The 15,576-nt window shown below is 46.3% G+C and overlaps 1 protein-coding gene across 1 annotated transcript in view; it reads left to right on the top strand.

The window, feature by feature from the left end:
• The first annotated feature begins 10,315 nt into the window (after positions 1-10,315).
• RAI2 (retinoic acid induced 2) overlaps positions 10,316-15,576 on the top strand; it is a 45,596-nt gene continuing 40,335 nt past the window's right edge. The window contains exon 1 of the mRNA XM_030959685.1: positions 10,316-10,450. The gene's annotated coding sequence lies outside the window, so the exon portion shown is untranslated. The remainder of the gene's footprint in view (positions 10,451-15,576) is intronic.

Genomic DNA, 15,576 nt, shown 5'->3' with positions numbered 1-15,576 from the left:
GCCTTAGACCTAGGGTGTAGGTAGCTCCCACACACGAGCTGTCCTCACCACCAGCAGATGCACAGGAAGTAGGAGCAGCTGTCTATGGCTTTGTTTTCCCTTTGCAGTGGCAGCTACCCCACAGGGACTGCCTTACCTCGGGATCACTCCTCTGTTTTAACACTGCCTCTCAAACTGCTAATGAAAAACCATTAGAGTGGGCCTACATGCTAGTGGTTAAAACATCTATTCTTGGTGTAAGTAAGTAGAAAAAATATCCTAAACATGACTCAGAGGGTGGATACACCTGAGAATAGATGGTGTGCTACACTCTCTGGAAGATGTTGGGCATGTAGCAGAATCCAGCAGTAGGGATGAGTAAGGAGAAGAGTTTGCTCCCATCCCCAGACAGACAGCATGGCCCATGTCCACACTGCTCACCTGTGAAGCAAGGGGAAGGGCAGAATGCCACACTTTGGGCAGGTGATTTGGTCCCCTTTGTTCTCTGCTCTTCAGACAGAGACCCCCCCAGCCCACACTTGTGCATGTGGGCATTGAAGGGCACCCATGTGCAGTGCATTTCAATAAATAACATCCCTTGCTTCTCACACAGCATTTCTGTGGCAAAAAGTTTGCATCACCTTGCTTTTATTGTGTCTCAGGCAGAAAGATCCCCCCCAGAAATGATGGACTTGCATTGTACCACCTACACTTCATCACACAAGGCAGTAATAAATGCATGGAGGAGTACTGTGCCTCAGGACAATTTAAGCACTGTGCAAAGGTCACTCTCTTCAGACCCTAATTGCTCAGCAAAGTGACATTTAAAATGCATATCATTAAAATCATAACAAATTTATTTACCTTCTTCCTTATTGAGATTGTTTCTGCATACATTACACATTTGATATATCGAGTGCTCTGGGGGTCAGGATGTGTTTGCATCATAAAATAATGTCTTGTGGATTCATAGTGACATGGGCTGCCAGGCTCCCAGTGTTGCTCATGCACTGACTGCTCTTGTAGGAGCTATCACAAAATCCCAGCTGCCAGAAAGGGCCAACAGTCCCTGAATTTTGTAGGAAGAGAGTGTGGTGGCTGCTTTAAGAGAAGTAATATTGCAAAAGTAGCAAGGAAATAATATTGTGAACACTTTTGGACAGGAGGGAGAAAGGTGCAGCAAGAAGCACATGTGCATGTGCATCTCTGCCTCAGTTCTGAACCATTTGTTCAGTGTCAATATTGGCTTACTATATCTTCCTTTCCATCATATGTATATGTGTGTATCACTGTATCTTCCTCTCTGTCTCAGAATATGGCATTCAAGCCAATATCTTTTAGGAACTGGAGACACTGCTCATCTAACATGTCTAACAGATGTTTTCTCTCTCACTTGCCATTAGATGTCAAACACCACTTTTAGCTTCAGCACCCTGAAAACCACATTCACCATGAGAGCTGTTATCATAGTACCTCTGTGTTTCTATTTACTATGACATGATTAGTTGAAGGCAGAAAAGCTAAATACAAGTTCAGTTAGGACAGAATTATTCCAGGTAGCCTCAATTTTCTCTATTTCACTTATGAGCATTCATTTCTTTTGTTCATGAAGTTCTTTACTTACCTTTTAATGTCCTTTGGGACACTTGAATTTGTATGCCATAGAAGAGGAAAAAGGTCTTGTGACTATAATCATGGCAGATTAATGTCAGTACCAGAGGCTGAAGATCTAGCTTGCATTCTTAACTGAAGATGAAACAAATCTCACCAGTTATTCATCCATGTGCTTAGCTCCCTTCTTCTACAGAAAGACAGTGGAGGACTGAGAAGTCATATACTCTACTAAAGCATGCAGAAAATGTTTACTTGCTGCTTTACAAGGACTGAAGCAAAGCCTACTGGATTCTTTCCAATCCATTGAATTTTTGTTGTTTGGTTTTGGGTTTCTTTATTAAAGCTGGGAGAATGTTTTTGGTGAACAACAAATTTGTCAAAAAATGTAGTTTTTTGAAGAAGCGACTTGCAGAATTGAGTCCAACTTGGTAAACAGATTTATTTAGCTGGGAAAGAAATAGAAAGCATTCATAAGAACATAACTGAGACTGCCCATGTTTTTCTTTGGAAATTATATATTTGTTCCATGTGTGACATTATTTAAAAGCTATAAAGAGGGATCTAGGTTGGCTAGACTGTATAGAAGAATTTCTTCTTTCTCTTTGTTTTTTCCAGACTGGCCCTTGAACAGATGTTTCCTATGTGAGTGTTTTTCTCTTTTCCATCCCATCTTCTCTATTTAAATCACTATTACTTACTTCTTGATTCCTGTCTTCATAATTTGCAATGCTTTTCCCCAGCAATGGATTCAGTTGAACAGATTCTAAGTTACCAATCTCCAAATTTATCACATCCAAAAGATACCACCATTGGTTGGCAGCAACCTCTAATAGAGCTCATGCAAAATGTAACAAATACTGGTTCTTGCTGTGCTTTCATATATTGATATTAAAACACACTTTAAAGTGGACTAGGGGTAAAATCTGTAACTGGTGTGACCCTTGCCAATGGGCCAAGTGTTTTTTCTACTTCTCTTTCTATAGGGAACAGTCAAGTGCCAAAATAGACTTGTCTTTCATCCATTACAGAACCTTCAAAGTGTAACCCTTCAACCATCCAATGCTGCTGCTGGATAAATCCACAGGATGGTATCCCATGCCTCTGTCAAGCAGGATCCCCTCTGATCAAAGCAAGTCAGGTAGGCAAAGGTTGCATTTTTCATGGCTGCATTGGCCTGTTGCTGATCCTGGAAAATGCATGAAAAATAGTCCCCCTGAGACCAGGAAAAGACCCAAAGTTCTGGATTTTCCTGGACATCCCAAGGTCTGCAGTTCAGCACCCAGAGAAACCCCGCAGAAGGATGGAGGGCTGGGGTGGGCAGCTTTTGCAGGCAGGAAGGCTGGCATGCAGACTGACATCCTGCCCCAGGGGAGCTGCCACACTCCTGGCAGGCTCCCGTGGGATGCCCCGGGCTCACGGAGGGTGGGAGCGGCTCCGGGGCCGGCTTGGCTCGCCCTGCAGAGCAGGAGCAGCTCTGGAGCTGGCTGCCCTGCTGCCTCCGAGTGGCTGCAGCTGCTTGTTTGGAAAGCCTGTCTGTTTGACCTGTCTGCCTCCCTCCTGACGCTGAGCTTCTCCTCAGCTGCCTCATTTCCTCCCTGAGATCCTGACAGAGGCAGCCTGAAACCCCTCTGCTCACTGGGCTTCCAAGTGACTTGCCATCTATTTAATCTATCATTAAAAGCTAATGCAAGGTCTTCCCATCAGAAAAAAAATAGATCAAGGAATAAAGCATTCCTTTCTTTTCATGATGTTTTGTGATTTTAAACAATTATGCCCAGATATTTGTTTGATAGCTATAAATCAAGAGCTCAGTCAAAAGCCTTTACCAGCCCTGCACAGGAGCTTCCCTGTGCTTCCCTCACTCTTTCTTTTCTTTTTTTTTTTAATTCTGAGCATCAGGAGTGAATGGCATAATAGTGGATATTGGAAATAAACTCTTGAGCAGTGGAAGGACCATCATTAGTGCTGACAAAAGCAGCTTTTGAGGCTGATCAAATAATGAGAACTGGTAGGAGAAGCTGGCATAGCTTATGGATGTGAGGTTCAAGTTACCACTTTTTGGAAGCAATTAACTTTTGTGATATTTTGTATAGATGGGTCTAAGCTGAGGGTTTCCCTTCAATTGAAGCAGAAATACCTTTGTCCACAATATTAATTATTTGTTCTTGAGTGCTGCAAGAGGCTTCCCCTAATTTACTTGCAGGCTGTTTAACCCCAGTCATTTTTCCTCCCTTTTTTTACAACTCTCCCACATCCAGAGTTTCCTGGTGAAAGCACATGAAAGCCAGCCTTACCCCAGAAGGACAAGGACACCTAACTTTCCTGTGGAAACACAAGAGGAAAGAGTTGGACTGCTCTTGTCAAAAGGGAATTTGTCATGATATCCCTGCATCTACAGCCAAAATGTGCACTGACCACGAGGACCCCACTTTCACCTTCCTCCATGGAAGACTTTAATTAATCTTTTTATATTGGCAGGCGAACAACATTTCCTGAAGAGAAAAATAACTGTTAATTTCCAGAGGTAATTAACAGTCACTGAATGAAACTAAAGGGCTTTCATCAAAATTACCAATCAGCTCAAATTTGAAGAGATTCTCTCCTCCTCATTGCTTCTTCATCTCATTCAGCCAGTCCTGCTGAATTAGTGCCTAATAGAGTCTCAGACATATTCATATCCTGTCAAATTCCCATCCTCCCAAGGAACTGTCCCTTTCAAATGGTAATAGAGAGGGCGTATGATGTGCACTCGTTGCTATTTTGGATTTAACAGCTGGCTGTGTTGCACTAAGGGTAGCTGTGGAAACTTAACTGAGGGATGTGTGCGTGTGTGAGTGTGTGTGTGTGTACACATCTGTGTGAGTAAACGCCTACTCCTTTGCAAATGATACCATTTATCTTAAACAATGCTCTCTTTATAACTCTAAAATTCTAATTCTCTTTTTAGACCACCACAGCTGCTGAAGGGGAGAATGGTACAGCTTCACAGCAACCAAGAGCATGGCCTCACCCCAGGCCGGGGCTGTGCAACCCCCTTCTCACACGAGTTTCAGCAGATGAGCAGGGTCACCATCAGTACTGGGTCACTGGTGGCCCTCATCAAGACCTAAGGGTTTAAGGAAGGTTCTCTTCAGGCTCTCCTCACTTTGGCCAGGTGAGGAGAGGGAGAGGGGATGGGCAGCCCCAGGGATTTACTTGTTTTGCACAGTTTCAGAAGCTCTCAACACAGCCCAACACACACATTGGAGTGCCTGAGCAGAGGCAGATGGTCTAAGGGCTGACCTCCACAGAGCAATATGAGCACAGAAATTAGGAGTCCTCCCAGGCCACTGCAATATAAGTTTCCCTCCTCCTGCTCTGTAAATATTTTGAGCTTGAGCCAAAGACAGGTGGTGTTTGCAGGGACATTCTCAGTGACTTCAGCTGGATCTGGAGTACTTTTAATTTGGACATCTCAGGGGACCTCATGGTGACAACCAACAATGAGAATTTCTAGTAAAACGTTTCTGTGTGCTGTGCCAGGGCACTTCTGGAGACAGCACTAGACGGGCACAGAGCATGACCTCTGTTAACAATATACACTACATGAAAGCTAATAATTCTGGCTAAAGCATATTCAAAATAGGATGCTTGAAGCAAAACTAATGCATTATTCACTGCTTGTTGGGAATACAAGAACATGGAGATAGACATCTGAGCCTTGGGCCTTTTCTGCAATGTACTGTACACGGCCTCAGTGGGCTTATTGGCAGTGCTGTGACTCTTACTGCCGTGGATTTTTCATTACTAATAGCATTTAAAATCTTGTCCTGTGATCAAATTTTTTAAAAAGTGCACATATCCATCTTTGCTTTCTAGTCACATACAGTGATGGGAGGTATTTCTAATGCTGTATTCATTCTCTTGGTGTATAATGTGCCCTTTTTCCACCTTTACATTAAATCAGACAAATATTTGGTGAAACTCACGGGGTGAAATAGTGCAAAAATTGCCAATTTATCAGTAGGTAGCTGAAAACAATTCTGAACAAAGCACCAACATAATCAACTCTGATACAGCATGCAGGCTCTGTTAATGTAATGCTTCTCAAAAATAAAAATGTGAAAAATAAGGAGAAAAATATGTCACTTTATACACTTGTGATATACAAATAAAAATCTTTGTGAAAGAATTTAAGAGCAGCATTATAGAAAAATCTGTCTGGGATTTGCCTAATTGCCTGTAGACAGCCTGCAATACAGACACCTACCTCTGAACTAATCACTCTCTGGTCCTTTTGTGGTCAACAGAGAAACACTGACGCTTCGGAGAGTGATTTATCTCTTCCTAAAGTACATGTCTAAGAAAGGTCAAATGAATTGCATCCTAAAAGTGCTTATTTCTCCTGGCTGACCATAAAGGTTGAAGAGTGACTAACTCAGATGTAAATTAATACACTGTAGGCAGCCACACCAGCCTGTGGGTTGGTGGCTGGGGGATATGCTGAAGTGCATCCCTATTCTTCCATTTGTCACAGTGGAAGGGTCTAAGAATAAAGACAGATAACTACTCCTCTTCTTCCTCCTCATAGATTTCCACAGTTTCATCAGATGACAGATTTTTGGTTCAAGGAGTTTTGCCATACATCACCAGGAAGGGCATTGTATGCCCAGACCTGCCCCACAATACCCTGTCAGACAGATAAACTTCTGCAGGTGCTGCTGCAAAGAGGTTTTGGATCCCAGCAGTCCCAGCAAGTAAGCCTGATTTATGGTAATGGTTAATCCTTCTTGGAGTCAGAAGCAGCTTGACTGGATCCCAATTACTGCTTAACAAGGTAGGTCTTGTCAAAACAGTTTTGAGGCCAGCTTCTTCTGATGCAAGCTGATCTTTAAGTGCAACTGAAGATTGGCTTTAGCACATCTTTGCTATGGCAAATTCTCTTTAAGACTTTTGGGGGGCTGACATGGGACCAACTTTCTGCTAGAAAACAGATTGTAGATTAACCGAAATGTAAAAAGCAGCATAGTTATATGCATTACTGTTATCCAAAATTCTCAGTTATCTTTAGCTTCCCTATAGCTTATCCTTTTAAAAACCCGTATAGTAATGAACTTTGCCTACGTGTGATACCTTTGTTCTTCTCACTAAATGCTTTCAGGAAGATCAAATTACATATGATTTCTAATGAATGCTCACACATTTAATTGAAAAGAGAAGCAATTGTGAGAATGCTGCTCTTGAAGTCACTGTGCTTGATTTCAATATCCATGAGTTTGTATTTTCCATGTTTGATTGCAGAAACTTTGCCTAAAAAGCCCGCACTTGAAGTTCAGACCACCTTAGAAAATGGCAATTTTTAAATGTTAAAGAAAATCAAATACACATTCATATCTGCTAGTGTGTGGTCCTCCCATTATAAAATAATTAAAGAAGAACAACTAGATCAGGCTGACAATCACTGCATCAAAACCAGTACGTACTATGGTCACATTACAAGCAACAAAGCTGAGCTTGGTGATTTATGACAATATCACTAAAACCTCGTGATATATTTAGCAAGTGGTAATGGTAAAGGTTATAATTCCTCTGAGGGACAATAGTGATGAAATAAACCACGAGGGTCAAGTGGATTATGACCTTGTGAAAACTCAAATAATGGAGATGGAGCTTTATAAACTTCCTTATAATAGATAATGCCTTAAACAATTTAAAAGCTGCTCAGTACTCAATTTGGACTTGCCACAGGCTTACTACTGCCTATATATTATTAGAGGAAAACCTGAAAATTACTTCTGTCACTATGAATCTTGCATCTGCTCAGAAACCCCATTTTAGGTGCAATGAGTGCTCTTGCTGTGCACTGAATGCTCCCAACAGACAGTGTGTGTGCACTCATCTGTCAGTTCTCCCCACCCAGCATTTGCCGTGTGGCTGCTTATGCAGAATTTAAAGCTTCCAACGCATCCTGGATCACTGTGTTAGTAATCACACCTGGCAGTATTAATTTTGCTACTGTATAGTACTATCCTGGGATCAAAGAGTGATCAAGTGATAGGCTGAGATGAATGGCACTGCTGATTGCTTTACACGCTTGGCAAAAGGGAAGATGTCACGTTTGTCAACACAGACAATACACCAGATTCATGCAGATCCTCTCTCCAGAGTTACCTGAGACCCCAACTTTAGAATACTGTTTATATGGGAGCTGAGGAGCACCACATACATGAATTTGTGCTGAGATTTAGGCGGAGGTGGAGCAGCATCACAGGCAAATGGTGAGTATCCTGATCCACCTGAGTACATGATCCTGCACAAACAGTGTGAAAACAGTCTGTAGGATCAGTCCCATAAAAGACTACGACCATGAGTCACTTGACCAAGGTCATTTACATACATAATTTGGGCTCCTTCCTTTTCATTCTTGCTGTAGTTTGCCTCCTGTGTGGCAACCCACCTCACCAGAGCTAGTTTCTTGTATCAAGATACAATATTGAACTAGCAGATTTCTGGAGAAGCTGCATGGATAAAGCAGCCATACTGAGGCATACACGTACAGATTTATAAATTAATGCACAGAAAAAATTCCTCTGCCAGAGATATGGAGAAGTTTGAGACCATGCTATCTCAGCTTCAAAGACATGGAGGAGGAGAGAAGACGAGGAGACAACACAATGCTTACTCACTTGTATAACAGCACTGACAATGGCAGGCCTGGGAGGGCATCAGTCTGAAAGCACACGGGACAATCAGCTGCCATTGAGAGAGGGATTTTTGATTGATTTTAAATTAAGGTCACTGTCCCCAGGCCACAGCTAGATTTGATTATTTCTGTCACATTTTAGAAGAGTGACAGAAACTTCTTTGCAACCAGCGCGCTCTCTCTTCAGTGACTCAATGCATAATGATGCTTTTTTCAGTGGGTTTTGATGATTCCAACTTCCATGATATGCCACAAGTTGGTTCAGCAGTGACATTCTCCCACTGAAAGCCACTCATCCCTTTTACTACTCAAATCTATGCAGTGAGGGCATTAGGAAAGCTGTGGGCAGCACAAAACTAACCCAGGTGTGACCAGATTAAATCTGAGAGGCATATTCAACATACACCAAGGGGAAAGGGCAAAACCAAAGCAAGCGCAGCCACAAGCCATTTGTCATGGAGGGACCTTTCTGAGCAAGCTGTGATTTGGTTGTTCTCTGTGGATTTCTCTCCTGTTAATTCATTCATTTTTCCCCTCAAAATGACATCAGCTGCCTGCTGTCAGATGGCAAAGGGCTCCGCAGCTGTGTTTCCACGAAGAATCACCTCTGTACAGTCAGGTGCTCTGTTAATGGCCTCTCCCTTTCTGCTGGAAGCCAGGGCCACCAGTCCCTGCCCACCCTCTCCATGCTGCTCGAGATTTGAGGAACCTCTTCACATCTCCCCGCTGGTGCCTCCTGCCAGTGTGCAAGCACCTAACTACAAAACCCTTTCAAGCCATGGATTATCACTGCTGGCCTCCTCAGAATGTTTTACAACTCTGCTATGTCCTTTTTGAGAAGGTGAGACTGGAATTCCAGCAGTATTGAGAGCATAGGTCCAGCACACATTTTCCAGTGTAAAATCTTTTCCTCTTCGTTGCTCTCCTAACAAGTCCTGACATTTGAGTCACTCTTTTGGCCACACTGAGCATGAAGCTGACATTTTCTCAGCTGTGCATGTCCCTGGGCTCTCAACCTAGGGAAAGTGATGGCCAAAATCCTTCCATGATGATGGGCAAGAAATAAATGACCAACTGCAACTGTACAGTTGTGCTGTCTGGGGGAAAAAAAACCAAACAAGCCACCTTGGAATAACAGTAGTGGATTTTAAATCCCATGATGCTACAAAATTCCCTCTCAGGCAGCTTGACCTAAATTCCTATGGGCAATGAGGAAGCCACATATTTGGAGCATTTGAAAGAAAACTAGACAAATGCCCATAAATTATTGTATGGGGAACATTCCTACTCTCTTTTGGAAGATGGATTAGGCAGATGACCTACAAAGTTTTTTTTTGTTCTTTCACTAATTCCTAGGATGTCATGAGTGTGTGTGCTTTACCCTTGCTTAAATCATAATCTGATTGATCCAGCACCAGTCAAAGGTTTTGAAAGCCCATTAAACCGCAAGAGGAAATCTTGAGCGGTTTGTTAATATCAACAGAAATCCAGATGGAATTACAATTATCTTTTATGTACATTCGAGGGCATATTATGTAATGCTAGCCATGGATTTAGTTTAATGCACCGCACCTTCCAATAAGCTGCTGGCGCCACTTAATAGCGATTTGAAACCTACAAAAAACTCTTTTGCCCTTGACAAAACCGTTTTAAAGCCCAGAGACTGAGGTCAAGAGGCTTGGGATATTCAGAGTGTTATGGGAAAACGGGAACAAGGGAAAGCGAGGATGGAAAAGACGGGGGGCGGGGGGGCGACAGGAGGAACTAAAAAGGGCAAAGAGGTGGAGGGGGAATAAAGAAAAACAGGAAGTCAGAATAGTGGTCAATCCGAGATAAACGCAGAGGAGACAAGGTCAAAACTTCAAGCAGGCAGGGAGCAAAAACCCAAGAGCCGTATGAAGGAGGCTGACGCTGCCCGCCGTAGCATCCTCTCGGGGCTCCGGGCGCGCAGCCGGGCGGGCGGGCGGGGGCGGCGCTGGCGGGCGTGGCGCAGGTTGGGCGGGCCCGCCCCCGGCGCTCGCCCCGCCCCGGCCCGCCCGGCGCGGGGGGAGCGGGACGCGGTACCGGGCAGGGCAGGGCGGCGCGTCCCCGGCGGCGGCGGCCGCGCTTGACAGAGCGGGCGGCGGCTGCGGCCCCATGGAGCCCAGCTAGGGGCTGCCGCACCCTCCACCGGAGGTAGGTGCCGCGGAGCGGATGCACACCGGCAGCCCGGGGCGGGTGGAGCGGTGACAGGTTGGCCGGGCGGCGGCGTTTTGCGGGAATCCCACCCCCCCGAGCCTTCTTGCCACCGGCGGCCGGGCGCTGCGGTGCCGCGGGGAGGGCGGCGGCCCCGCGGTCCCCGCTTCGGCCCGTGACTATTGTTTCTGGTGGCGCCGAGCGGGCGCAGCGCGATCCCGGCGGCGGCGGCGGCGGCTTTGTGCGGGTTGTCCCGGCGGTGGGGCTGCGGCGGTGGGGGGCGCGGAGGGACCGCGGCGGGGAAAGGGACGGGGCGAGACCGTGACCGCACGAGCAGAGCCACCCACCCCACCCCCGCCCTTCCTCCTCCTTCTCCTCCTCCTGCCTGCGCAACTTCTCCAAAATCACGGCCGTGGGTGCGCGGGGAGGAGCCCCGCATCGCCCCCCGCGGCTCCTGCTGCCCCGCGGGCGGCGCAGCGCGCTCGGCGCGGCCGCGGCGGCGATCGGCGCCCGGCCCGCGCTCCGCGGAAAGGAGATTAGAAACGTGCAGGATGGATTTCAAGATGGGCGGTAATGGGATATTTGGGGTCCCTCGCGTAGCCGGTCGCAGGCGAGAAGCAGGAGGAGAATTTACCCTTCCGAAGTTGGGGCAGAAATCCCTCCCGCTGTCGCCCGGCTTCCTGGCGGAGTGTGCCAGGCGGAGGGACTGTCACCTGCGGCTCCCTTAATGGCTTTTGCTGGAGGAGGCTGTCGCGGGGCGTGGGTCATTGCGCCGGCGTCGCAGCGGTCCGGGCGTACGTGGCGGTGAATGCCAGGGTGAAGTGTCGTGCTCCAGAAGTTCTGCATCCCTCCGGGGGGATGCTGCGGGGTGCAAGCGCCCTGGGCAGGAGTTGCAGGGCAGTTATTCTCCTTCTGTCATTTCTCCCCCAACACACCTCTTTTTTGAGAGATTGGTTCGGCTTTGGTTCATTTACCGCTGTTGATGGTAGTTTTCTCACACGTTCTTCATCAGAATTATTTTTCTAGAAAGAAAAATTATTCAAATGCGGGATTCAAAGTATATATATTGTCTAATGGAGATGTATTGTTAAAGAGGAAAGAGTATCTGGTTGCCCATTAATTCTTCAGGTATTTTCCGTTTAAACTTCATGAGGAAATGTTTTTCCTTTTTCTAAGCAACCTTTCATGTCGTTTATCATTAGCAAATCGGCTTGGCATTCAAAGTAAAGATTTCCTCACAAATACGCTACTGATTACTAATGTTATGTCTGAAACACTCCATAGGACAGAAATCAGCACACCTCCGTTTGTTTTTTTTAATATGTAAATTTGAAAAGCCTTTCCTTCCATTTCACGACGCCGTGAGTGGCCCCGGTTAATCAGATGTAACTACAGTAACTAGCAGAGGAGGCTGCTGATAGGCAGGGTGGTCTCCTGCACCGCTCTGCCAGAGGACCTGATCAATTAATGCATCCTCACTATTTTGTCCTTGGGATATTTGATGAATTTTATAGTATTTCTGTGAGGAGCTCCAGTGAGGGAAGCTGAAGTCTCTTTCACCTTCAGAGATGATTGAAGACAAATTTGAAGAGGGAATAACTCTTTGAGTTGACTGGAGAGCGCTGCTGAGTTCCTGTTATACACTAAATTCTGGAGGCGATCCAGCAGCCAGAGCTATCTGGGTCAGGCTGGAAATCACCTCAGTGATGGGTTTTGCAGGGTCCTGGTCACTTCCTACCAAAAGAAAGCAAGTGTTAAGCTTTTGCAACATGCACTGATTGCGTTGTAGGCATGGACTGGAGAATGGAGCTGGTCGTGTAGCAGGCTTGGCATGTGCAATCAGCAGGTCACACTGAGCACCCTGCAGCTTCAGGATGCTTGACTTCACTGTGCAGAGCCTGCAGCAGTATGAATTACGGGGGAAAAATGCATTTAGATGTAACAAAGGCTGCTGGCTCATCTCCTGCATGAGGAACTAATTTTTTTTTAAAAATCTGGCTCCCGTTTCTGCCTCTGACTCAAGCTGCCAGTGTAGCTGTGGGCATATCATTCCATGTTTCCCTCTCTCCTCATCTCTGCCTGACCTGCCAAGGTCTCATCTGTACAGGGCTATGCGTTCAGACCCCAACTCAAGCCCCTTGCCTTCCACCAGCTGCCTTGCGCGCAGCAGTGTGAAACCTGAGGTAGGTGGTACCTCTCTGCTCCGAGGGGATGCAGTTTGACATTCAAACACTGCTGCTGGAGCCAATCATACAGAGGGAGCAGCCTCACAGCAACTCATCAATCTCTAATCCTAGCCCTGTTCTAATCCAGTCGTTCCCTGCTGCTGATGGAATCCTTCGAGCTGTGTTTGGCTGCGTGCTCACCCTCGTGCCAGGGAGGCAGGGGCACTGGAGATGGGCTGGGGAGCACCAGCTCTTCAGGACACAGGCTGGCACTCCAGGCTACAAAATGCCTGGCACGAGAGGCCTGGTGTGGTTTAGAAATAGAAATTATAGCTAAAGGGTAAATTGCAACAATGTCACATGAAAATGCCCAGCGAATGGGAGCTGGGGCATTCCTGCGCAGCCAGCGGCGTGCCGCGGGAGGGAACGGAGGTGGAAGGGTGCAGCTCCCTCGGCCTAACAACGGCATTCTTATTTTAGCATGGAAGACAGCCAGAGATAAGGAGGGGTTGTCATCCGGCTGGTTGGAGGATGGAAAAAAAAAAAAAAAAAAAGGAAAAGCTGTGTGGAAAAGTATTTTGGTGTAGGTACTAAAGGGAGAAAAAAAAAAAAGCAGATAACCTTACAAGTGATAGACTAGCTATGTAAAGCTGCCAGGACAAAGCTTTTCCCATAAAATCCGGAATGATCCTAATTAAGCCCAGACCCTGTTAAATGACACATGGCTTTATTTATTTCAGATGTTTCTAGGTCCTAAAGATGGGGCCAAATGTGAAGAGTTTGATGTGGCAGATAGTTTAACCTCAATTACTTTTACATAAATCATGTGATTGTTACGGTAGCTGAAGTACCTCTGATGGGTGCCCCAGAGCTACTGATAAAAAAAAAAAAAAGAAAGATATTTTTGAAAATCCCCTGAAAAATGTATGGCAGTGCAGGTGAGGGTTTGTGGAAGAGAGGTGGCCATCCTCTGAGGCAGGAGGATGGGAGTGTGGGAGCTGTTGTGGTGCTGTGTGCTTGCTGGTCTCTATGCACAGGCAGCTGAAATGGTGGCTTTGGAGAACAGGCAGCCAGAGAAAGGGACATAAAATGGGAGCTGACAAATATTCTTGTTATGAAACTGGGGTGGATGAATGATTTATGGGGGTGCTTGCTTTTATTTTATTTTATTTCAAGAGGAAGGAGATGGTTGGTGATGTGAGGCGCTAGCCATGGATGGCTTTGTTTTGAGATCAGGCTGTGCTGGGTCCTGCCTCCAGAAACAGCATCTACAGAATAACAATACAGCGAAACACTTCCCAGCATTGCTTGAGTTTCACAGTCTGTTTTCAGGATGAAAAAGTTTTCCTTATCTTACATTCAAAGCTGCAGGCCTAAAGCCTCCCACCAGACTCTAGATTTCAAGTAAGAGGTGGCTGTATGAGAGGTCCTAGGCTGTGTGGATCTTTGTTAGCCTGTCCCAGTTCTCCTAGGGAATTTCCTTTCCTGGGTTTGCAGTATTGCCCATCCCTCCCAGGGCACTGAGCTACTCTGTAAATAGGCCACTCTGTGGAGGAGCTGCTCTGCTGGGTGATTTAATGTAGCTTGTTAGTTCTGGCTTTCCTTTTTTCCCGCCCCCACCCAGTTCTGTCCATGCTGTCCTTTGGTGTACAGAGCTGTGCTGTAACATGGATGAGGTGAGTTTACAGGGTCACAGCTGCAGGATTTTGCCAGTCCTGTGGGTCCTGGGGACCCTTATGTGAGCTGCAGCTCCACAGTCAGTTGCTGGCTTTGGGTTTAGTGACTGCATCACTCTGAGCAGGACCTATTTCCAGCATCCTTTTGTATTTCCTACTTAATAGAATCATAGAATAGCTGGATTAGAAGGGACCTACAGGTCGTCTAGTCCAACCCCCCTGCAGTAAGCAGGGACATTTTAAACTAGATTAGGTTGCTCAGAGCTCTGTCCAGCCTGACTTGGAATGTTTCCAGGCATAGGTCATTTGCCGCCTCTCTGGGCAAGTTGTAGTGTCTCCCCTCTCTCTCAGTAAAAAAATTCTTCCTCATGTCCAGTTTAAATTGACCCTAGTTTAAAACCCTTGTCCTTTTGCAACAGGCCCTGCTAAAACATCTGTCTCTGTAGTCTGTCCTGTCGGTCCTCGTTAGGTATTGGAAGATGCTGTAAGGTTTTCCTGGAGCTTTCTCTTCTCCAGGATGAACAGCCCCGGCTGTCTCAGCCTGTCATCCTAGGAGAGGTGCTCCAACCCTCAGATCATCTTTGTGGCCCTCCTCTGGACCTGCTCCAACGAGTCCATGTTTCCTGTGCTGAGGACCCCTGTGCTGAGCTGGATGCAGTATTCCAGGTGGGATCTCACAAGAGTGGAGGGTGCCCTTGATTCCACTGCTTGTGCCATTGATGAAGTTATGAAAGGATGCCAGTGCCAGTATGGATCTGAGAGGACACCACTCATCACTGATTTCAATTTGTGCATGTAGCTGTTTGGAAATGCTTCTTAAAGATATCAGAGGGCTAAATGTTCTCAAGAATTAAACAAAGAGTCTGGGGTAGGTCCCCTGTTTCCTCCATGCTCTTCAGAGAAGTGACCTTCAGCTTAGCAGCTTCCAGGTCTCTGTATTGCTCCCACTCCCCTCAGAGTCGCTAGAGAGCAGCCACTACAGCAAAGGAAGGCAGCTGCTGTTGACTTGTAGGACAAGCTGGGTGTGGGTTTTGGTCCCCCCCACCTCCCCCATGGCAGGCACAGAGATGTCAGAACAAGCCTCAGAACTGACTGACTGTGTCCCCAGATGTCTTATCTTTGTGTTATCTTTGAGCTGATGACTGGGGGTGAGCTCTGACTGACAAGAGAGGTGCGGGAAGTTTGCTGTGACTCCTCACTAAGCTTCAGTGGGGCTGCAAAGGGCTGGTCCCTGAACATCCTGGTGCAGCTCCAAATTCATTTGGTCAGGCTAATTTTGAAAACC

Source organism: Camarhynchus parvulus, chromosome 1 (genome assembly GCF_901933205.1).
Source record: "Camarhynchus parvulus chromosome 1, STF_HiC, whole genome shotgun sequence".
Taxonomy (NCBI): domain Eukaryota; kingdom Metazoa; phylum Chordata; class Aves; order Passeriformes; family Thraupidae; genus Camarhynchus; species Camarhynchus parvulus.
Note: the sequence above shows the minus strand (reverse complement) of the source record. Positions and strands in the feature narration are given on the sequence as shown.